This window comes from Cryptomeria japonica, chromosome 11, assembly GCF_030272615.1.
Source record: "Cryptomeria japonica chromosome 11, Sugi_1.0, whole genome shotgun sequence".
In the NCBI taxonomy this organism is placed as follows: domain Eukaryota; kingdom Viridiplantae; phylum Streptophyta; class Pinopsida; order Cupressales; family Cupressaceae; genus Cryptomeria; species Cryptomeria japonica.
This window is the reverse complement of record NC_081415.1, coordinates 275,309,963-275,334,899: the sequence shown is the minus strand read 5'-3', so window position 1 is coordinate 275,334,899 and position 24,937 is coordinate 275,309,963.

Sequence of the window (24,937 nt, the reverse complement as noted above, 5' to 3'; positions counted from 1 at the left end):
TCTAAAGAATCTTTATTATCCACAATGCACTTGGGTGCTACCAATTTTAGAATAGGAATTGTGTCATCAATAGCCTTATAGGCTTGTGCATTACACTCTATGATTTTCTTTATTGAGTCCTCTATCACATTTGTAGGCTGGAATTCTGCTATTGAAGTACCAGATGTCTCCCCAACTATTTTTACAATATCCATGCTGCCGGTTGTAGTGATAACCTTGCTTGTTTCAACCTCTGGTAGGTCAGTTTGTGTTTGCATTTCTATTAGCAAAGGTTTAGGCTTTTTAGTTTTAGCCAGTAGCACTGTCTCAGTCTGAACCTGTGTCTCAACCTATTTTTGTTCTAGTTTCTCCACCTATGTCTCAAAAGGTTTCTCTGAGCTCTCAACAACCGGTTTCTTAGATGTAGTCTCTATATGCACTTCTGGTTTCTTAGTTTGTACCTTTGCACTATCCATTGCCGGTTCTCCTGATTGTTTTTCAGTTTTATCTACTAGTTCTTCTAATGTTTTACCAGTGGTGTCTTCTTCTAGTTGCTCTATTTGAGTAGGTTTTTCTGTGCTTATGTTTACACTATCATTGACCTCAACCTCAACATCTGCAGCTGATGACTCAGTAGCCACATCTTTCCTTTTATCCTCAGTGGTTTCTCTATCAACCACAACATTTACTTCTTTTGTGTCTATATTCATAGTGTACAAAATTTTGGACTTAGGATTTGTATCCTCTTGAGGAGTCTCCATACTCACTATAGTCGGTTGATTATCTATAGTTTCTATCGGTGGAGTATCCGAAGGAGGTGGGGCTAAGTTATCAGTTATGTTTAGGCTTGGAGGTCCACCTACCTTACCTTTACCCTTATCCTTGTCCTTTTGGTATACCTTGATGGTCTTAGGTCTTGGTAGCTCTCCGTGTTTCTCTTTTTCAACAAAGAATATGTCCCATTGGTCTACAGTTTCTTATGTTATCTCATTCACTCTCCCTGCCATCAATGCTACATGCCGGTGAGCAATTGAAAATATTGTCTGGTTGGCCTCACTGATTAATTTGTCTATCTCATCAAGTGAGTTTACTGGATGCAGTGCAAGTAATTTTTTAATTTTTATCTTCTTGTCCAACTCAACAATGGCTACCCTTCTAGCTTCTAGTCTTCTATACAAATCATTAGGTATTTTATCAACAATTTCCATCATAAATGTCTTGTATACATCCAAGTGTAAAATTACACTATTTTCTATGCTTTCTTTATCATCAACAGAAAGTGTGTTGTATAGTTTGCTAATGTTTTTCAACTTTCCATCTTCTGTTATTTCTCTAAGGAGTTTATCTAGTGGAGCAATATCTTGTTTTACCTTCTTCTTCTTAGGAGTTAACTTCTTAAGTGGAGGCCTCACTGCCTATTGCTTTTGTCTTGTTTTTCTAGGAGTGGGTGACGGTACCAGTGAGGGTTTTCTTTTCCTTTCTACCCTTTTGAATACTATCGGCATATCACTCTCAGAGGAAGTTGCAACTGGTGAAAGATGCGTTTCTGGTTGAAGTCCTTCCAACTCACTTTCTTTGATACCAATTTGCTTCAATACAGCTTCCTTAAGTGTTTTTGCTTGTCTAGTGCCTTTCCTTACTGTTTTTTCAACTTTCTTAACTCTTTTCCTAGACTGAATACCACTTTCTATTGTTTCAGCATTGCCAAAGACTTTCTCAAAGGGTTCTTTTGGTGCTTCAAGGAGGGATTTTACATAAATTTCAATAATGTTATCATCTATTTCATATCCCATTTCAGTTACCCAGATAGTCCTAGGGACAACTGCCTCCATCCAGATTTCATCCTTTTTAATTACAAAGCATATTTCCTTCTGATATTTATCTACAATTGCCTGTGATAGTCTTATTCTTGTTTTCATTCGAACCTTCAGTGCTTGAAAATGTTCATTTATATTTTTCTCTCTATTTTCTCCCATGTTGTTTAATAGATCCAATAGTTGCTTTCCTACCGGTATATCAAAGCCAAAATCTTTTCTACCAATACCAGGTACTTGCTTAGTGATGTACAACATTAAACATATAAGAAAATTTCCAAATCTAAAGGTTCCTTTCTTATCTCATTTGATCTTTTTTAGATTGTCTGTCAATTCATCTTTGAGCCATTCACACACATCTATTCTACCATTATCATTAACCATGTCATATGCACTTTTAATACATAGGCTAGATACTGAGTTTGACCTATTTGCATGTGTAGCTTTGTAGCCTAAAATCATACTGATAAATCTGACATTGATGCCCTTCACATCATTTACCCTTAGAGACATTTTGTCAAATGTTGCATCAGTTAGATCCATCACTGTGTCATTTGAGACCCTTTTAGTTTTGTCAGGTCTGCTACCGGTGGAAGGTAACCCTGTTACTGCTTTAACGTCTTCTTTGGTGATCTTATGAATTGAATCCAACCAAAAGAATTCACCATGGACTCTACTTAGGACTATTCTTATCACATCTTTAGGAAAATTAGGAATGCTAAGAATATCCACAAAACCTAGGGTTTCTACTAGCTTGTGTTCCAGTTTGATATTGCCATTTTCATCACAAAACATAGTTCTATACATTTTCTTGATTTCATCATCTCCTAATTCCTCTATATGGCAGTGTATGTATATTCTAGGATCTTCAGCATATACTACTCCTTTAGGAATTTGAGAGAATGCACCTATGTTATCATCTTTCTTTTCTATTTCGGGGACAGGCTTGAATATGGGTCTAGGGTGCTTGATAACCTCAATTACAGTAGGGTTTACTATAAATTTAGGATTAGAGGAGGACGCCATGTTTATAAATACCTCAATCTACCTTAGGGATGAGTGCTTGGATGAACTGCTTCTCTTTTTTGCTAAGGATGCCTTCGCTCAAGAATTTTTGTGCTCTCAAAGATTTGAATGCTCGGTGAATAAAAAAGGAGCCAAAACACTTGCTTTATAATGTTATTTTCTCCAACTACTGCATTTAATGCTTGCGGATTAAGTCACAACTTAACTCATCTTCTGGTAAAGAAGTAATTCAACTTCTCACCATCAACTGAGGGTATAATAGCATGTTTTTCAATTAGTTGCCAAACCCTCAAGGGATTTTTCTTCAGTTAGATGAAGAGTCTCCTACCGGTGGAGTGCTACTCTATTCTATTGGTGGAGGAGTATTCCCATCAACATTCTGATCTGACTTTCTGACCCATTATTTTGAGAATTCTTGCTTTACCTCTTCAACCTTTTCTTTACCTTTCAAACTAGGACCTTTGTTATTTGTAGGTGATGCCTTACTTCTACAAAATTTTGCAATATGTCCAATCTTGTTACAAGCATAACAAGTCACATTGTTTTTCTGAATAGCTTTCCCATATCCTATGCCAGTATGTGTTCTACATTGATTAGATAGGAGTCCAAATCTTCCACAGACATAACATCTTACATTCATTCTCCAATTTTCTGAATTATGACCAACTTTGTTGCATTTAGAACATTGACCGGTGGGTGTATTAGTGTTCTGATAATTTCTAGATCTATATTGATTTTCTCTATGACCATACTTGTTACAATTAAAGTATTTCCCATTAAATTTGTAAGCATTAGGTTGTCTTACCATTTTGCTATGATCATGTTTGTTTGCATAACTGGAGCTTTCACCAACTTCAAAGCCAAGGCCATTTGTATCACCATTAGGTTTCTGATTCTTCAGCATGTCAACAAGTTCTTCTGAACTTTTCTTGAATTTCTCCTTGTGTTGATTTGCAGCAGTCAGTTCATTCTCCAAGATTCCTTTTTGTCTCATGAGTTCAGTTTTGTCATTTTGTGTGTGCATCAAATCTATCTTCAACATATCATTTTCATGACTGAGTCTTGTGTTTTCATTTCCATCATTTAGTCTTCTAACCAAATCATCTTCATTCTTCTTTCTATCTTCAATTTCTTTACAAAATCTCATTGTCATATCTTTCATCTCATTCTTCATTGTACAATTATCTTGTCTTAGTTGGTTCTCCAGATCATTAAGAGTTTCCTTTTCATCTTCCTCATTATGCATCTTTTCACAAAATTCTCTTCTTTTATTCCTTTCTATAGTGAAATTTTCTTGAAGTTCTCGAATAATATCCTATGCAGCCTTCAGATCATCCTCAAGTCTGATATTCTTTACTTTTTCTGCATCATTGTCTGAAAGAGCTATTTCCAATTGCTTTCTCAAGTTTTCCATCTCTACAGGTGTCAAGATCTTCCTCAAGCTGTTAGGATTTTGAAAATAGAGGACCAGGCTCTAATACCAATTGTTAGGATTCCCAAAGATACTGAGGAGGGGGGGGGGGGGGTGAATTAGTATCTAACTGGTTGGATAATTTTCTTAACTTATAACATGAAAAGCATATTAAAATTGTGTATCGGTAAACCAGAAATAATACAGCAAATAAGAACAACAACAACAACATGAAAAGCACACCATATCACAATATTTTAATGGGGAAACCCGGTGTGGGAAAAACCTCAGTGGGATTTGTGACCCACAATATTCACTTATTGGCCAATAAGGGAATATTACTATTTACAATAGGGGCCTGCACATACAGGAAGGCCAAGTGCCTAGAGCTCATTGCTCAGTTATAAAGGAAGTCAGACTGACTTACAAAATTGGATTATACAAATCCAATTTCTTGTACTGCTTCAGATTAGCATCTGTTATGCTAGATTCAGTACCGGTTTAAGCTCTGCAATATACATAAACCCTTATCCTAATAGTTCGCACTTTAGGTCTGATATCTTCCTTTCATACTTCACATTATTTCTTTCATCATAAATGATCAACAATGATCTCATACATATATGAGTCATATTACAATTCTCCATGTCGGCTTACAAAATATTTTACAATTAATTACAAAATACATTTATACAAAATTCCTGTCGGCCATGGTGTCGATAATCTTCTTTTTGGGTGCTGGTGATCTATATGTTGGTGTAGAGTTTGCCGGTGTCGGTGCCTGTGTCAGCCTACCAGTATCACATGATTGTAAGGTTTCCATCAATGACAATACCTTCAATCACCTACAATTTCTCATTGGAGTGTGCATTTGCCAACATAATATTGCATCATTAGGAAATCCTACAATAATTGGGTGGTTTTATTGTATAGGTGCAACAACCAACTAATCTACTATTACATGTCTCTTCATTTCTCTATTGTCTATGTATTCAATGTCAAATTTTATGAAGATCATTGCCCATTTTTATGTTCTTTATATAAGAGCTACTTTTGAGGGTAAGTACTTAAGTGGGTGTACTTTAGATATGAGTTTTTTTTTTTATAATTGAGCATGTAATGTCTAAGTTTTTGAGCACTAAAGACAACTACAAGGCATGCTCTTTCTATAGGTGTGTAATTTAATTCATAACCCACAAGAGTATGACTACTTTAGTAAATATCTCTTTATTTTCCATATTCATCCAATTGTGTTAGGAGTGCCCCCAAGGCATCCGTTGTTGCATTAATGTATAGGATAAGAGTTTATCCTTCAACAGGTGGCATGAGCACTAGTGATTATGCAAGGTACTCCTTGAATTGATCAAAATGCTTTTGACATATATTATCCCATTTAAATGATGTATCTTTGTCTAGTAGGTGTGAGAATGGTAGACATTTATCAACCAATTGTGCAATGAACCAATAGATAGCCTAAATTTTACTTGGTAGACTATGCAATTACCTTAGTGTTTTAGGAGATTACATTTCAATTATAGATTTAATTTTTGTAGGATCCACCTCTATACCCATTCTTGACACAATGAAGCTTGAGAGTTTTCCTAAAGCAACCCCAAATACACATTTCTTTGGATTGAGGTGTACTTGATATTATGAAATTATGTCAAATATTTTCCTTAAGTACTTCAATATGTCCTCTTGTTTTTTTTATTTTTTCAAGAGGCCATCAACATAGTCTTTCATTATGTCATGAAGGAGATCATGCAATATCGTAGTCATTGTTTGGTATGTTGCTCTTGAATTTTTCAATCCAAATAGCATTACTTGATAGTAGAACATACCCTATGGTGTGATAAAAGTAGTTTTATGTTGATCCTTAGGTGTAATTTTGATTTCGTTGTAATAAAAAATTCATTCATTAGTGAAATCATCTCCTATCATGTTGTGAGATCAACTATATGTTGGCAATTGACACTCATTGGAATCATATGTTGTTATTGATGGAAATAAGATTATATTGAAGGCATATACCGACATATATCAGCATTTGGAGGCATACACCGATGGATAACGACATTGAGTATTCAAGGTCATCACCGACACTGGCACCAACATCCAACATTTCAGTGAGGCCGACATCAATCTGGATCCAAAAAGATTTATTTGTAAAATCATTTTGTAATTATTGTGTAAGGATGACATTGAATATCTCTTGTATTGTAAGCCGACATAAGGCATATTGTTTGTGAGGGTATATAAGTTAGTTTGTTAGGTCATTTTTGTTGGGATCCAAGAACACTGAGAGGGGGGTGAATCAATGTTTTGCCAGAATGAACATTTTTTAACTTTCTAGACCATGCATATATATATCAGCAAACAAACAAACAAACATATAACAAGAAGCAAATAAACCATAAACATGAATGAACACCATAACACAGATAATTTATATGTGGAAAATATCAATGAGGAAAAACCACGATGGTATTTGTGACCCACAATATCAGTTCACTAGCCATATGAAAAGATATTACATATAATAGGGTCTACACTTGCAGGAAGGCACACTACCTAGAGCATACTACTCATCACTAAAGAGCCTCACTGACTACAAGCTTTCTGCCAAAGTAAATTACTGAAAATGAACTCAATAATCCATCCGCTATGCCAAATAGAGTTCTAGTTCTGGTTCTGCTTTGTACCAGTTCATAAACTTTGAACTACTATTGATATCTCTTCTCCTCCAAGAATGATTTCTAAGCTATCTACATATCATTGCATGATGTAGCATTTGCATAAAAAATGATCTCCATACATATATTTCACACCATACAGTTCTTCTATATTCACCTATATCCACACATTTCATATATCACATCACTTGCTAAAATAACCTAGCAGACTGATCTATATACCTATTACAAATGATATGCCTTATGTAGGCTTACAATACATTTACAAAAATGTCAGCCTTGACAATAATAATTACAAAATGATTTAAGTAAATCCTCCTTGATGTCAGCTTCCAAAGAGGTATTGATGCCAATGCCGGTGCCGGTGTATCCCTGAATTCTCCAAAGCCGGTATCTATCAGTATATGCTTCCTAGTGCCAGTTTATGATTTCCATCATATCTTGTTTTCATCAATGACAACAAAATGAATCCAATGAGTGTCAATTGCCAACAATCTCCCCCTTTGTCATTGATGGCAACACTCATGTGAAAAATGGATTCCTTGTCGATATGCTCCCCCTGAGCTATATAATCCATCTGAAATGCATTCCTTGATATTTTTCACATATGAACATACTCCCCATTTGACATTAATTCCAAAGACTGGTGAAAGAATAAAAGAATACTGTTAGTTTTACTGGAGCTTAGTCATCTTTAGGATTTCTAGGTATTCTTTTTGCAATAAATAAAGATATGTATCCCAACCCGATTTGAAAGTATCAAAAATAGATGGAAGTCCACTTAGTAAGTGGGCAAGTGTTTCTTTCTCTTGGATATCTATCGGTGTGGGTTTAGCTATCATATTCATGCACTCTTTCTTGTGAAACCCAATGAATTGAGTCTAGGACTTACCAATCCTCTTAGATTTATTTCTCTTCTCATGATTTTATCTCTCTCCTTCTCAAAAGCAAAAATTTGGTTCTCTAAGGACAAAATTTGTCCATCAATAGATGTGGCTAGTGTAGTCAATCCATCAAAAGAGTTAGCAATTTGAGCCATCTTATCATATAACTCCTTCAATATGCTATCTACATCAGTTGTAAGACTTTCTATGTTACAACCCACTTTGTAGATATTTGTACATTGTTTTAAACAAACCTCAATAGGGATAATTTTGTCCTCAATTTTCTTCTTCCCGGTTTCTATAAGCTGATCAAAATTTGTTCTTTTTACTGTTGTGAAATTGTCCAAACCTATCGGTCTGCTATCTGCCTTAGAGATTGGAAATTGTTGGATATGTGCTCTGTTAGAGTGTTGAGCTTACCGGAAGGGCTTGCTCCATCTTCAATCTGACAGTCAGGTAATAATCTGTGCAATATAGATACTGATTGATCAATTAATCCTTTATCTACAATACCTTCCTTCAGCAATTTCTGAGTAGCCATCATCATTAATTCAGTTGGACTCAACTCAGAGACTGATTTCTTCTCAACATGAGAAGTGTCAATTGCCAAAACCTTTGTCGGGGAATCAGTTTTACCTGTTGGTATGGACTTAGTGGCTTTTACCTTGTCCATCTCAACCTCTATTGCACCGATGGCTTCGCCACTTGGTGCAGTGTTAGTTACTATCAGTGGAGTATTATCCACAGAATTTCCAGTGTCCTGTACATTGCCTTGCTCAAAAATGGTCTGTGTCGATACAAACTGTACACTCTCCTTAGCTTCTAGTTGTGTTTGAGTATCTATAGTTACTGTCGATTGTGTCAAAACTGAAGTTGAACTGCCCAAAATACCTTTCCCTTTTGATTTGTCAGGAATGGTGGAAGATGTTGCCCTTGCAAATTCTTCTTGAGATGTGAGAAAGTCTCATTTTTTCTGAAAGAATTTGGTCCATCCCTTACTTGTGTCATTTACAACCTCATTTACTCTCCCCATCATAAGGCTTATCTGTCGGGATTTACTACTAAAGATTGTCCTATTTGCAGTGTCAATACATCTTTTCATTTCCTCATTATTTATAGTATCACACAATTCCAAAAGTGCTACTTCTTTGATTTCCCTATCTCTCTTGATAGCATCAAGTCTCCTAGCCTCAAGTTTATTATACAAGGATAAAGGTACCTCCTTCAAAATTTCAATTAAGGCTTTCTTATAGATGTCTATATACAACAAAATAGCCTCTTCTAATTCACTTTTCTCATTCTCTTCTAAATCTTCATAATACTTAGATATATTTTTCAATATTCCATCTTTTGTAATTTCATCAATAAGATCAGCACAGGTCATTGTGGTCTTATCGGTTCCAATATCATCACCCTTCTGCTTTTTGCTTGTGGTTGTCAGTGTGACTAGTTTCCTCTTCTACATAGGCTTCCTTGTCGGTGGTGGATGTGCATTAGGCTTGGTTGCCTTTCTAACAAGTCTCCTCCTAGGCTCTACCTTCTTCTGCTCTACCAGTGGTTTTACCACATTCTTCCTTTGTACCCTTCTGAAAGTCAAAGGCTCATTATCCTTAGGCTCAAAGTCAGAAGTGATAAGGGAAATGTGAACTTGTAGCTTCTTCACTTATGCAGTACCAACCTCTACTGGTTTAGCTGCCTGTTTTGATTTGGAACCCAGTTGAGTGTCTATCTTATAAAGCACATCTTGTACATATGTAGATATCTTTTCTCTTCTCTTCCTGTTAAAACTAGTTTTCACTTCAAGAGCCTTCTCTCCTGCTGTACCAAAATGTTATGTCTTATCATCTAATGGGGCATCTAACAACATATTTGCATAGAGTTTAAAAATGCTATCATCCACCTCATATCCAAGCTCAGTAACCCAAATTTGCCTAGGTTCAACTGCTTCCATAAGAGTTTCATCATTTTTTACCATGAAACAAATATCAGTGGAATACTTCTCCACAATGTTCTTTGAAATTCTCTCCCTTTTCCTCATGTTTTCTTGAAAAATCTTAAAATACCCCCAAATTTTCTCATCTCTTCTGGTACCAAGACCAGTGATAGCTTCCTTGATTTGCATACCTATCGGTATGTCATGAGCCCAATGCTTCTTTCCTATACTGGGTAGCTCATTTAGGAAGTAAAGCATTAAACAAACAATCAAGTTTCCATATCTAAAGGTGCCTTTCTTCATTCCTTTGATCTTTCCAAGGTTTAACATCAACTCACTCCTCATCCACTCACATAAATCATATTTCACATTATTCCTCAGCATCTGATATGCAGCATGAATGCATGAACTAGCAACAAAATTCAATCAGTTGGATTGAGTTAACTTGTAACCTATGACCATACTTGCAAACTTTATATCTGTGTCGGTGATTGTGCTTATCCTCATTGATCTGCTATCAGGTGTAGCATCGGTGAGTTTTTTGACCTCTGTGTTGGAAATTTTCTTTCCAGGTTCTTGTTCGACCCTGGGTAAGCCGGTGACAACTTTAATTGACTCCTTCATGATCATGTAAGGCCTATCTGGCCAAATAAATTTGTTGTGAACCCTTCTCAGAATGTATCTGATCACTTCACCTTTGAATTCTAGTATGTACAAAATACCGGTTAACCCTAGATCCTCAATTTCTTTGAATTTTGGTTTTATGGTTCTGGAGTCTCCCAATATCATAGATTGATACATACTTTTGATGTCTTCAGTGCCCAAATCCTTAAGGGTGCAGTGAATGTATGCCCTCACATCTTCAACATACATTATGCCATCAGGAACCCTAGAAAATGCTCCTGCAGAGTCTTCCTTTTTAGCAATTTTGAGAACCTCCTTAAATACTGGCCTTAACCTATCCTTGAATTCAACAATGGTGGGTTTGCAATAAAAGTAGGAGCTGAAGGTCCAAATGCCATGTCGAAAAATACCTAAAAGTGAGTGTCGGTGGAAGGTTGATAACTGCTCGAAAGCTTTTCACAATGTTTCTGCTCACTCTTGACTCGCCTTTACTTTGCTCTGAATGTTTGAATGCTCGGTGAGTGAAAATTAATTCAATTACCCACTTTTATCAGCAAATAAAACCCTATTTTATTGTAATAAATGCTTCACCAACAACCCTACAAATGTCATTTTCATAGTTATGTGTTGGGTGAACCTTCATTGATGATGAACACAATTCTCCAGATCTCTTTTCAGATCTCCTTAGATCTTTTCTAGGGTAATATGCAAAATTTTGCAATGACTTTTCCAACCCCTAAGGCTTATGCCTCAGTTACCAGTGGAATTTCCTATTGGCGAAGGAATACTTTGTTCTACTGGTGGAGTTACTGGTATAGATCCATCTACACTTGATTCTTCAAATTTTCTATCCCATCTCTTGGTGTGATCTTGTTGTATTTCATGTACCTTTTGCTTTCCTTTCTCATTATCTTTATCATTATTAACAGGTTGAGTCTTGCTTCTGCAATACTTAGCAATATGACCTATTTTGTTGCATGCATAACATGTAACATTGTTCTTCTGAATTTCTTTGACATATCCGGTATCATTTCTTGACCTACAATGATTAGCAAAATGTCCAAACTTTCCACATGCATGACATTCAACATTCATTCTGCAATCTTCTGATCTATGACAATATTTCTTGCAGTTTGTGCATTGACCGAGAAGAGAATTGTAGTTTTGATTTGCCTTTATTTCTACATTGTTTAGCTATGTGCCCAAATTTATTGCAAACAAACCATCTACCATTGAATTTATAAGCATTAGATTGCCTTATTGGTTTCCTTCGTTCTGATGAGTTTTGCATACTGGTTATCTGATCTTCATTTGCAATACTAGAGCATTCACCTTGTACAAATCCAAGTCCTCTAGAATCATCAATTTGTCTTTGTCTTTTCAATAATTCATCCAACTATGTAGCACTGGTCCTAAACTTTTCTTTATACTCACTTGCAGTAGTCAGATCATCTCTCAAAGTGGTTACTTGTCTTTCAAGTTCTTGTTCAATGTTCCAGGAGTGTGCCAAATCAGTTCTCAACAAATTATTCTCATGAGTCAATCTGCCACATTCATCAAATTTGTTCTTCAGACATATAACAAGATTATCTTCCTTCTTCTTTCTATCCTTAATATCTTTTGATAACCTCATAGTCAAATCTTACATTTCATTCTTCATAAGCATGTTTTCTTGACTTAGTTTTTGACATTGTTCTTTAAGAGCATTTTTCTCCTCATCATCCGATTGTTGGAAAAGTTCTTTTCTCTTGGCTTGAGCAGATGATAACCTTTCTTGCAGAATAAGAATGAATTCATTTGCAAAATTCAATTCTTCTTAAAATTTCAAGTTCTTCATCCTTTCAGCATCATAATCCTCAAGAGCCATCTCAAGTTGCTTCTCCATAGCCATGTTCAAAGACTCTGGTTTCAGGATTTTCCTCAAGCTATTAAACTTCTTCTGAGGTACCAAGCTCTGATACCAATTATTGGGATCCAAGAACACTAAGAGGGGGGGTAAATCAGTGTTCTGTTAGAATCAATAATTTTTAACTTTCTAGACCATGGATATATATACCGATAAACAAACAAACATATAACAAGAAGCAAATAAACCATCCACACAAATGAACACCATAACACACATAATTTATATGTGGAAAAACTTAATGAGGAAAAACCACAGTGGGATTTATGACCCACAGTATCAGTTCACTGGCCATATGAAAAGATATTACATATAATAGGGGCCTGCACTTGTAGGAAGGCACACTGCCTAGAGCATACTGCTCATCACTAAAGAGCCTCACTGACTACAAGCTTTCTGCCAAAGTAAATTACTGAAAATAAACTCAAGAATGCATCTACTATGCCAAATAGAGTTTCAGTTTTGGTTCTGCTCTGTACCGGTTCATAAACTCTGAACTGCTACTGGTATCTCTTCTCCTCCAAGAATTATTTCCAAGTTATCTATAGATCATTGCATGATATAGCATTCGGATACAAAATGATCTCCATACATATATTTCGCATCATACAGTTCTACTATATTCTCCTATATCCACACATTTCATATATCACATCACTTGCTAAAATAACCTAGTAGACTGATCTATATACCTATTACAAATGATATGCCTTATGTCGGCTTATAATACATTTAGCAAAATGTCATCCTTGACAATAATAATTACAAAATGATCTAACTAAATCTTCCTTAATGTCAGCTTCCAAAGAGGTATTAATGTCGGTGCCAGTGTCGGTGTCGGTGTAGCCCTAAATGCTCCAAAGCCAGTATCTGTTGGTATATGCTTCCTAGTGCCGGTTTATGACTTCCATCATATCTTGTTGTCATTAATGACAACAAAATGAATCCAATGAGTGTCAATTGCCAACAATTTTGATATAGGACAATGTATATGACATGGTAGCAGAACTGTGTGATGCGAAGGATATGTATGAAAGTCATTTTGTTTGTGAATGTAATATCATGCTATGATGAGTAGATAGTTTGTAAATAATTCTTGGAGGAAGAGGAGATACTGGTAGAAGGTTTAGGGTTTATGGACCAATACAGAACAGAGTTTTAACCATAACTCTTTTTGGCATTGCAGTGAGTTCATCTGTACTATTTTGTTTCAGTAGAAGCTTGTAGTCAGTGAGACTCTTTTGTGTTGAGTAGTGTGCCTTCCTACATGTGCAGGCCCCCATGCTATGTAATATCTTTCATATGGCCAATGAATTGATATTGTCAGTCAAAAATCCCACCGTGGTTTTTCCTCTTTGAGGTTTTCCATGTATGAATTCAATGTGTTATGGTGTTCATTCATGTGGTTGGTTTATTTACTTCATGTTATATGTTTCTTCATTTATTGGTTTATATGTGTATGTTATAAAAGGTTAAAATCTTGTGTTACTAGAAGAACACTGATTCACCCCCCCCCTCAATTTTCTTGGGTTCATTGTATTCCAACAATTGGTATCAGAGCTTGGTACCTCGGAGGAAGTTTAACAACTTAGGAAGATCCTAAAATTGGAATCATTGAACATGGCTATGGAGAAGCAACTTGAGATGGCACTTGAGGATTATGATGTTGAAAGGATGAAGAACTTTAAACTGCAAGATGAATTGAATTCTACTAATGAGTTAATTCTTATTATGCAAGAAAGGTTATCATCAGCTCAAGCTAAGAGAAAGGAACTTTTGCAAAACCAGGATGATGAAGAGAAAAATGCACGTAAGGAACAATGTTAGAAGCTGAGCCAAGCAAACATGCTCATGGAGAATGAAATGCAAGACTTGACTATGAGGTTATCAAAAGATATTGAGGACAGAAAGAAAAAGGAAGAATATCTTGTTATATCTCTGAAGAAAAAATTTGATGAATGTGGCAGATTGACTCATGAGAATAATCTGTTGAGAACTGATTTGGTACACTCCCAGAATAATGAACAAGAGCTTGAAAGACAAATAACAATTTTAAGAGATTATTTGAATATTGTAAGTGAGTATAAAGAAAAATTCAGGATTAGTGCTGCACAGTTGGATGATTTATTGAAAAGACTAAGGCAGAGTGAAGATTCTAGAGGACTTGGATTTGTACAAGGTGAAAGCTCTGATACTATAAATGAAGATCAAACAACTGGTATGCAGAACTTATCAGACCAGAGGAAAATGGTAAGGCAATCTAATGCTTACAAATTCAATGGTATATGTTTTGTTTGTAATAAATTTGGGCATATGGCTAGACAATGTAGAAATAGAGCAAATTAAAACAACAATTCAGTTCCCGGTCAATGCACAAATTGTAAGAAATATGGTCATAAGTCAGAAGATTGTAGAATGAATGTCAAATTTCATGCATGTGGAAAGTTTGGTCATTTGGATAATCAATGTAGGTCAAGGAATGATACCGGATATGTCAAATCAATTCAAAATAATAATGTTACATGTTATGCATGCAACAAAATAGGTCATATTGCTAAATATTGCAGAAGCAAGTCTACATCAGTTAGCAATGATAAAGCAAATGAGAAAGGAAAGTAGAAGGTAGATGAAATACAACAAGATCACACTAAGAGATGGGTTAGAAAATCTGAAGAACCAAGTGGAGATGCAACTACACTGGTAACTACACCTATAGCTCCTCCGGTAGACTAGAGCATTCCTACACGGGCAGGAAATTCAACTGGTAACTGAGGCATATTCCTTAGGGGTTGGAAAATTGATTGCAAATCTTTCATATTCCCTGAAATAGATCTGGAAGAGATCTGGAGAGTGGTATCAATCATTGATGGGAGTTTTATCTGGCATAAAACTATGAAACTGACATCTGGTAGGGAACATCGCTAAACATTTATGACAGTGATGAATTAGGGTTTACTCGCTGATAAAAAGGGAAAATGGACTCATTTTCACTCACCCAACACTCGAGAAAACCAAAGCGAAGCAAAGGAGAATCATAGGAGATCAAGAGAAAGTAAAGGCATTCCAAAGAATTTCCAGCAGTCATCTGAGAAGTAATCAAAACCCTTCAGCCGATGACTATTATCCAGGTATTTCTTTGAAATGGCATCTAGATCATCATCTGCTCCTACTTTCTTTGTGAATCCCACTATTGTTGAGGTCAATGATAGGCTTAGGCCTATTTTCAAGGAAGTTCCCCAAATTGCTATGAAGGAAGATTGTACTAGTGCATTTTAGAGGATTCCCGATGGTGTGGTTTGTGTAGAAGATGTCAGGGCCTATATTCACTGCACCTTGGAGGATTTAGGAACTGAGGAAATCAAGGGGATGTATTAATCTATGATACTATGCAGCTCCGGTACAATCAAACCAAAAAATCAAATCATTGAGGATCTAGGGTTAACCAGAATCCTATATATTTCAGAATTCAAGGATGAAGTGATCAGATATGTTCTAAGCAGGGTCCATAATGAATTCATTTGGCTGGATTGGCCCCACATGATTACCAAAGAATCTATTCAAGCAGTCACCAACTTACCTAAAGTTGGACAGGAACCAAGAAAGAAGATCTCCATCACTGCGGTTGAGAAGCTCACCGACGCAACCCATGACGGAAGATCTACAAGGGTCAACACCATCAAAGACACTAATGTGAAATTTTCCAGCATGATCATCAACTACAAGGTAACTCAATCAAGTCAATTGAAATTTGTTTCTAGTTCCTACATCCATGCTGCATATCAAATGATAAAGAATAATTAGAAGTATGACTTGTGTGAATGGCTGAGAAGTGATTTAATGATAAATCTTGGCAATATCAAAGGGGTTAAGAAAGGAACTTTCAAATCGAAGAATCAATCACTGATCTTGGTAGTAATAGGGATGAGAAGATTTGGGGCTACTTCAGAACTTTTCAGGAGAACATGAGACTGAGGGAAAGAATTTCCAAATGTATTGTGGAGAAATACTCCACTGATATTTGCTTTATGGTAAAAACAGATGATACACCGATGGAAGCAGTGGAACCTAGAACTATATGGGTCATTGAACTGGGTTATGAGGTAGATGACAATATTTTGGAGTTATATGCTAAAATGTTAACTAATTCTCCTTTGCATGATAAGGCTGAACACTTCGGCACTGCAGAGGAAAAGGCTTTTGAAGTTAAAACTAGTTTCAAAAGGAAAAGAAGAGAAAAGAAGATAGAAAAAATGTTTGCATTTGTTCACGATGTAATGCACATGATAGATACATAACTAGGTTCTAGATCTAAACTAGTAGATCAACCGGTAGCAGCAAGTGCTCCTGAGGTGAAGAGGTCTGAGGATTTCATTTCTTCTATCACTTCTGACTCTGATCCAAAGGATAATCAACCTCTTGCATTCAGAAGGGTACAGAGGAAGAAAGCTGGCAAGCCTCCAGTAGAGGAGAAGAAGGTGGAACCTAGGAGGAAGCTAGTAAGAAAGGTAACAACTACACCCACACCTCTAGAAAAGAAGAGGCAACCTACTCCATCCACTCTTGCAACCCCTAGAAAGAAGAAAAAGATTGTGATAGATGAAGCAATTGAATCTGGTAATGTTACCATCATCCCCCCAATGACTTGTGCAGAATTGATTGAGGAGATAACTAAATATGGAATGTTGAAGAATGTGTCAAATTTGTATGAAGATTTAGAAGATAATGAGCAAAATGAAATAGAAGAAGCAATCTTGTTATATTTAGACATATATAAAAAGGCTTTGGTAGAGATTTTGAAGGAAATTCCTTTATCATTGTACAATAAGTTAGATGCAAGGAGATTAGATGCAATCAAGAGGGACAGAGAAATCAAAGAAGTTGAACTTTTGAATATGTGTGGCTCTATAAATAATGAGGAAATGAAAAGGTGTATAGATGTTGCCAATAGAACAGTCTTTAGCAGCAAAACCCAACAAATAGGCCTAATGATGGGAAGAGTCAATGAGATAGAGAATGAGACCAGAGATGGTTGGACCAAATTATTCCAAAAGAATCCTGATTTTCTCACCTCTCAATAAGAATTCGCTAAGGAAAAAACTCCCACCATTCTGGACAAATCTAAAGGGAAAGGAATTTTGGAAAGCTCAGTTCAAATTTTGAGTGAACCGATAGTTAAACCCAAAACTGATGAGATTGTATAGACTAAACCGACAGAGACTACATTTATACAGTCTAGGCAAGGTAATATAAATAATGTACAGGTTACAGATAATATTGTGGATAATAATCCACCGACAGTAACTGATACTGCACCAAGTGGCGAAGCCACCAGTGCATTAGAAGAGGAGAAAAGAGATTCACCGATAGAGGATAAAGAAGATAAGGAAAGGGAGACTGAACTGGCAGTTGATTCCCTTGCAAAACCTTTGTCAATTGACACTTCTTAAGTTGAGAAGAAATCAATTACAGAGATGAGTCCCACAGAGCTAATGATGATGGCTACTCAAAAGCTAATGAAGGAGGGATCTACAGACAAAGGAATAATAGATCAATCAATAACAATTTTGCATAGATTGATTCTTGATTGTATGATTGAAAATGAAGCAAGCCCTTCTGACAAGCTTAAGGTATTAACAAAACACATATCTAAAAACTTTCAATCATTGCAGCATATTTCAAATAAGAAAGCACTTGAAAGATTTACTCTGGCCAAGAAAGCTACTTTTGACCAGATTATTGAGACAAAGAAGAGGAAGGTTGAAGAGAAACTTGTACTCATTGAAAATTCTTTGAAACAATATACTAACATCTACAGGGTCTGTTGTAATATACAAATTCTTACAACTAATATAGATCAAAGGTTAAAGGAATTACATGAAAAGATAGCTAATATTGCTAATTATTTTAATGGACTAACTTCACTTACAACTTCCATTGATGGATAAATTTTGACTTTGGAGAACCAAGTTTTTTCTTTTGAAAAGGAAAGAGACAAGATCATTCGGAGAGCAAGGAGTCTTAGAGGTTTGGTGAGTCCAAGATTGGATTCACTTGGTGTACATAAGAGGGAATGTATGGATATGCTTGCGAAGCCCACACCAGCAGAAGTCACTGAGAAAGAAATACTAGCACATTTACTAAGTGGACTTGTATCCATATCTGAAACATTCAAAACTAGTTGGGATACCTATGTATAGTTGCTAGAGAAAGCTTGCCCAGAAATTTTGAGATTGGTCAAGCTCCGGTAAAGTAATCTATAATTATTCTTTCAATTCTTTCACCGGTCTTTGGCATTGATGCCAAAGGGGTATTATATGTATGTGAAAAATATGTATGTAATCCTAAGGGGAGGATAGGTAGACTATATTTTTGACAGGGTCAATCAGCTCAGGGGGAGAATGTTTCAATTTTTTCAGTTGAACTGGCAGGGAATCCATTTTTCACATGAGTGTTGCCATCAATGCCAAAGGGGGAGATTGTTGGCAATTGACACTCATTGGAATTATATGTTGTCATTGATGGCAACAAGATTCTATTGAAGGCATATACTAACATATACCGACATTTGGAGGCATACACCAGCGGATACCGACATTGAGTATTCAAGGTCATCACCAGCACCGACACCGGTATCAAGCATTTCAGTGAAGCTGACATCAGTCTAGATCCGAAAGGTTTTATTTGTAAAATCATTTTGTAATTATTGTGTAAGGCTGACATTGAATATCTCTTGTATTGTAAGCTGACATAAGGCATATTGTTTGTGAGGGTATATAAGTCAATCTGTTAGGTCATTTTGATATAGGACAATGTATATGACATGGTAGTAGAACTGTGTGATGCGAAGGATATATATGAAAGTCATTTTGTATGCAAATGTAATATCATGCTATGATTAGTAGATAGTTTGTAAAGCATTCTTGGAAGAAGAGGAGATACTGGTAGAAGGTTCAGGGTTTATGAACTGGTACATAATAGATCTTTAACCGGAACTCTTTTTGGCATTACAGATGCATTTAGTGAGTTCACCAGTATTGTTTCGTTCCAGCAAAAGCTTGTAATCAGTGAGACTCTTTTGTGTTGAGTAGTGTGCTCTAGGCAGTGTTCCTTCCTGCATGTGCAGGCCCCCATGCTATGTAATATCTTTCATATGGCCAATGAATTGATATTGTGGGTCACAAATCCCACTGTGGTTTTTCCTCTTTGAGGTTTTCCACGTATAAATTCAGTGTGTTATGGTGTTCATTCATGTGGTTGGTTTATTTACTTCATGTTATATGTTTCTTCATTTACCGGTTTATATGTGTGTGTTATAAAAGGTTAAAATCTTGTGTTGCTGGAAGAACTCTGATTCACCCCCCCCCTCTCAGTGTTCTTGGGTGCATTGTATTCCAGCACTATAATGTCATATTTTAGCAATGAAAAATCATACTATGGACATTTTTTGTTTATATCTCTAAGGTCTATACAAATGGTGATGCCCCAATGGGCTTGGTGATTGAAACTGTAGCATCATAAATTGTAACTAGTCCAATTTACACCTCATGTTTGTGCTCCTAATTTAGTGTGTCCTATCTCCATCCCCTCTCTAGGTCCATTTTGGTCCCTTGTCCAACCCTAATGTCATGAAAACTATTGAGTGGGCCCCATCTTGGAGGTCTCTCCCCCATTTCCCTTTGTGTTGGTTCTATTTGTTGGAGGACCAGGGTGTGGAGTGCCTTGGTCTAGACCAAGGCACCCGAAAACACCCTAGTCTCACTAAGAAGTCCCTATTTTGAAATGGGGTACACCCTTTCTCTCCCAAATGGTACAACAATTGCAGATCTGAGGTATATCTCCTTAGTATTTACTTCAATATTTACATTATTCAATTCAAGATTAATTCTTAAACTAGGGTTTGACCTAAGGAAAACCCCTATCCACAATCCTATTTTCTTTCTTTCTATATGCAAGGAATAGGCTCAGGAGTTGTACCTAGAGATTTTGATAGAGTTGACAACAACAAACAAGTTCATCTTTTGACAAAGTAAAATTTAGAGGACCAAGGCAAATTTGTACTACATGGTCTCAAAAAATCAGGCTAGACTTTTGGGAGCTAGTTCTAAATATCTTATTTTGCCTAGATCTCAATTTGAGGCTTCGTGGGATATCTGTAGTAGTCTATTTTTGACAATATACAACTATTCATTATTTTACCCTAATTTCACAATTATCATCCAATCTTCAACTAGAAAGAGGGGGGAAATGAATAACCAATGAATCTAATCAAAATTTCAACCCTTTCCTTATTTGGATTGTGGCTAGATATATTGGATTCACCCCTCTTTCAATGTAGTGGTCCCCAAGGAAAGATAATTGGTCTTACTATCCTTATTAGTGAAACCCTAGTTTTTTGCCACCATTAAATTTTGGTGAACTCAACTTATTTCATGCTTATTTTTTCTTTGTTGTTCAGATCTAATTTGTATGCACTTTAACATTCAAATTTACACTCATAGATCATAATCTTCTAATTCACATGTTTCAAAACAAAAGAATAAATAAATTCTTTCTTGCATTGTTATGTGTGTTGAGATTAGTTCCTTTATTCTTTGTTTCATTAAATTGGTTTCTTTTATTGCAAGTTTCCTTTTTCTTAAATTAGGAAAATGTCAAATTTATTTTTACAAGACTTTACTACCTTTAATGAGTCATTTAGTACCTATGACTTTAGTTTTTATCCTACTCATCAAGACATTATAATACAAGAGAATATTATCCATAATATCCCTTAAAAAGATATGTTGGTGCAAGAGGATGCTCTTAAGCTACAAGGATTTAAGATATATGAAAATCCCCTTTATAAACCTTTCATTGATCCCTCTCCCAAAGTTTCTCTCCCTAAAGAGGAAATATTGATGCAAGAAGTGATTTTTAACATTTATCTCAATGATCTCCCTCTTTGAGATGAACTATTGGAGAATAATGTTGATTATTCTCTTAATATGTCCCTTCCCCATTAGAGTACCTTGGTGAAAGAGGCTGATATTATGGTAAAAGAGGGTGCTATGATTGACAATTCCCTTAATAACACCTCACCTTCTATTCATTTCAATAACCTCCCCCCTAAAGATGAAGAATTAATGAAATATGATCATCCCTTTCCTAAGATTTATCATGAAGATACTTTACAACAAGAGGATAATACCATTCCCCATCATTATAATGTTTCCAATGTTCTCTCTCTCCTAAAGATGAAGAATCTAACCAAGATCAAATCAATATTATTCACGTTGCTGAGAAGCCAAGATGTTTCTCAGCCTTACCAAAAAAAAATTCATTGTAAGGGATGGAGTGATCCATCAACCTAATTATCATGCAGTGCCTTACAAATATAATAATGAAGTGTTTACTTTAGAAGTTGACAAGAACATACAAATTGAAGAAAAATATACTATGTTAGTTCCTACAATCCTCTCTCCCTCCAATTCAGATAAAGACACCATCTCCTACTAAAGATGTTCCTAAAGAAGAACTCTTGGAGGATGATTGGGGGTCATTAGATTTCACACCATCATTTTGTAGAAAATCTAAGATTCCTGAATTTGATACTCAATTTTTTTTATCCTAATGCATTTCTAGATATTAATTGGGCCTCTTTAAAATTTAATCCAATTCCACCTTAAATAAAGGCCTCTCATGATCCTACACATGGATACAATGGACAAGTTTTAGGATGTGTGCAAAAAGTCTTGAAATTCATGAGAAATCACAATTTTCTAATGAGAAGATAGGTTTCTGACTTCTTCCTTTGTCAACATCCCCTCCTCCATTGTCTAGTCAATCCATGTCTTCTCACTCCAATAAGGTATTACAACAAGATAATGTTTTTTCTGATCTTCTTCACACCAACTTAAATTCTCCTCTTTGGCCTAAACAAATAAAGAAACGTAAACATTTTGAAAATGCTACTTTTGCAAGTATCATCAAATCCATGGCCATTTTACTAGTGAATGTCAAGCTTTGCAAATTAAAATACAACAATATATTGACTTGGGTATCATAAACATAAGATGTGACAATGAATGGCATATTTTTCATAATAATTTCAAATAACATTCAAGTTCCTATTATGTTTCTCCTCACTATGTGACATTGTTAGCTTACCTATTGGGGGGCTCATTGTCATTCATGCTAGTACAATTTCAGGTGCAATCATACTCAATGATCAACATAATAGTCTATTTATCTTGTCTCTATGCTAATTGGGGAGCAATGTATGGTGTTGGAATTTTTGATGTTTATGTTGTGATTGTCATTGATGGACACACACTTGTATTGAGATCCCCTTTATATGTACGAGCTCATGCTCAACCGGTTATTTGTTCCAACTGGTATGTTGTATTCTAGTCTTTAGATTAGTGGTGATTTTCCAGAATGTGTTTCCCGGTCTGAAGCGGCATGTCAACCCCAAGCAGTTCGCAGATCACAAGCAGTATGAGGAAGCAAAGTGGCATAACACATTCTTACCAGTCTTCATTCTTGTCAAACCGGCAACCGGCATTTTGTATGAACTGGTAACACTCTGTGATGAGATACCAATCCACTGATTGTTTGACAGTGCCGACACATTGACGGTGATTCTTGTGTCATGTTACTAAGTATGTCTAGATTCACTGAACCTAGGAAATTGTAATGTAATCCTATTGGACCGACATGAAATCAGATTCCTTTAAAAGGACATCATGTCTAGGGTTTTTAAGTTGTTGAAGAAGTTGCGAATAGGGTTTATGTTGAGCTAGGGTTTAAGTTGGAAGTGGAGAGCGATCTTATCAGAGAAGATCGAGTTGTAACTGAGAGAGATAGAGGAGACTGAAGTAATACTGGAATTCATTAGCTGTGAGCTATACGAGATCTAACCAAGCAATTTGTGCTAGTAGATAGATCAAACACTTGTTGATTACTCACATCTTTGACAAGTTTGTAGCCCTTAACTAGGTAGGCCTCAAAGCCTTTGTAAAATCCTCTAACAAGGTGGTTCACACATGTGAATCTAAAATCCTCTAACAAGGTAGTCTTTAATCGGACTTATCTCCTAACAGAGATTGAGATTCCTAACAGGATCTGTTCTAGTGAAGAACATTGTAAGACCTTAACCGGTCTAACCTTAACCGGTCTAGTTTCTATTCTACAGATAGTGACTTGTGAGTTCCATCTCACCGTGGTTTTTCCAAGTTGGGTTTCCACGTCAAATATCTTGTGTTATGGTTGTATTGCTTTTGTGGGTGAATGTTTTATTCACATTTTGGTTTGTATGTGTGATAACCGGTTTGATTGTCAGACTACTTTACCGGTTTATCTTTAGACTGTGTAAGTGTTTTAGTGCAAAGATTTTTGGCATACTAATTCACCCCCCCCCCCCTCTTAATATTCATCATATGGAAGTTAAGTACTAGAAAAAATTCCTACAATAACCTTGAGAGGAGGGTAATGTAATTTTTTTTACAGATCATTACAATAGTTACAAAGACTTAACAAAAATAAACAAAATATCATGCATACCACAACACAGTGATTTACATGGGGAAAACCCTTTGGGGAGAAAAAACCCACACTCCAAAAGCAGCTCAATATATTATTCAGAAATCAATAACAAATTGCAATATAATTGCAGAGAAAGCTCTTCATAGGAGTACCACTAATCAGAGATTTAGAGGAAACTCAATATCCATAAGACTTAAACACAACATCTATCTCACGCACCTCATATATAGGAGATACAATATAAGAAACCATCAAACAGTATTACAAAACCATGGGCTACAACCACCAAATAAAGTAGAGCTGACCTTATCTCCAATCTAAATGGCCTATTATGTGCCAAAACAAACATCAATGCATGTTTCTCCCTTTTATAGCTCATTTATGTGTCGGGTGCATTTTATATTTCCTATTTTAGGAGTCCAAACTTCCAGAGGCCATAACTTGTGAATCGTGTGTCCAATTAACAAACCGTTTCATGCGTCAAAAAGGTCACAAAGTTCTCTATCACCTCGTAACCTACTACACCAATTAAGACCACTTTTTAGGGCATTTCAAAGGGTCTAAAGCCCTCAAAATTAAATTTAAACCTTTCACCATACCCTTCAAAAATGAAAACTTTAATATCTTCAAAACTAGTTATGCTCTTGTAATACAAATTTATCGGCATGCTTATCTAGCCAAGAAAAAGCTTTGGAGAGAATTTCGCACCATTTTGTGCTCAAACGTAAAATTACTATAAATAGTAACCTCATGTAAATGCAAGTTTTAGACACCATTTTCCCAACATTCTCCCACTTGTCAAACACCTTGCAAGAGCAAAGGGAGTTCAACACAATAAATTAGTTGCTAGGGGCTATGAGACCCATAGACTCCAAACACCATCTAAAATTCTCTGTGCTCATAGCCTTAGTTAAAGAATTTGCAACATTCATTAAAGTTTCTACCTTAATCAGCTTCACCCTACCACCTTCGACCATATCTATGACAAAATGATACTGAACATCAATGTGTTTGGCCTGGACATGAAATGTGGGGCTTTTAGCTAGGTAGATCACACTCTGACTGTCACTGCACCTTGTTTTATTCCAATATCTGAACATAGTCTTTTAAGCCAAATGACTTCTTTACAAGCATGCATAGTTGT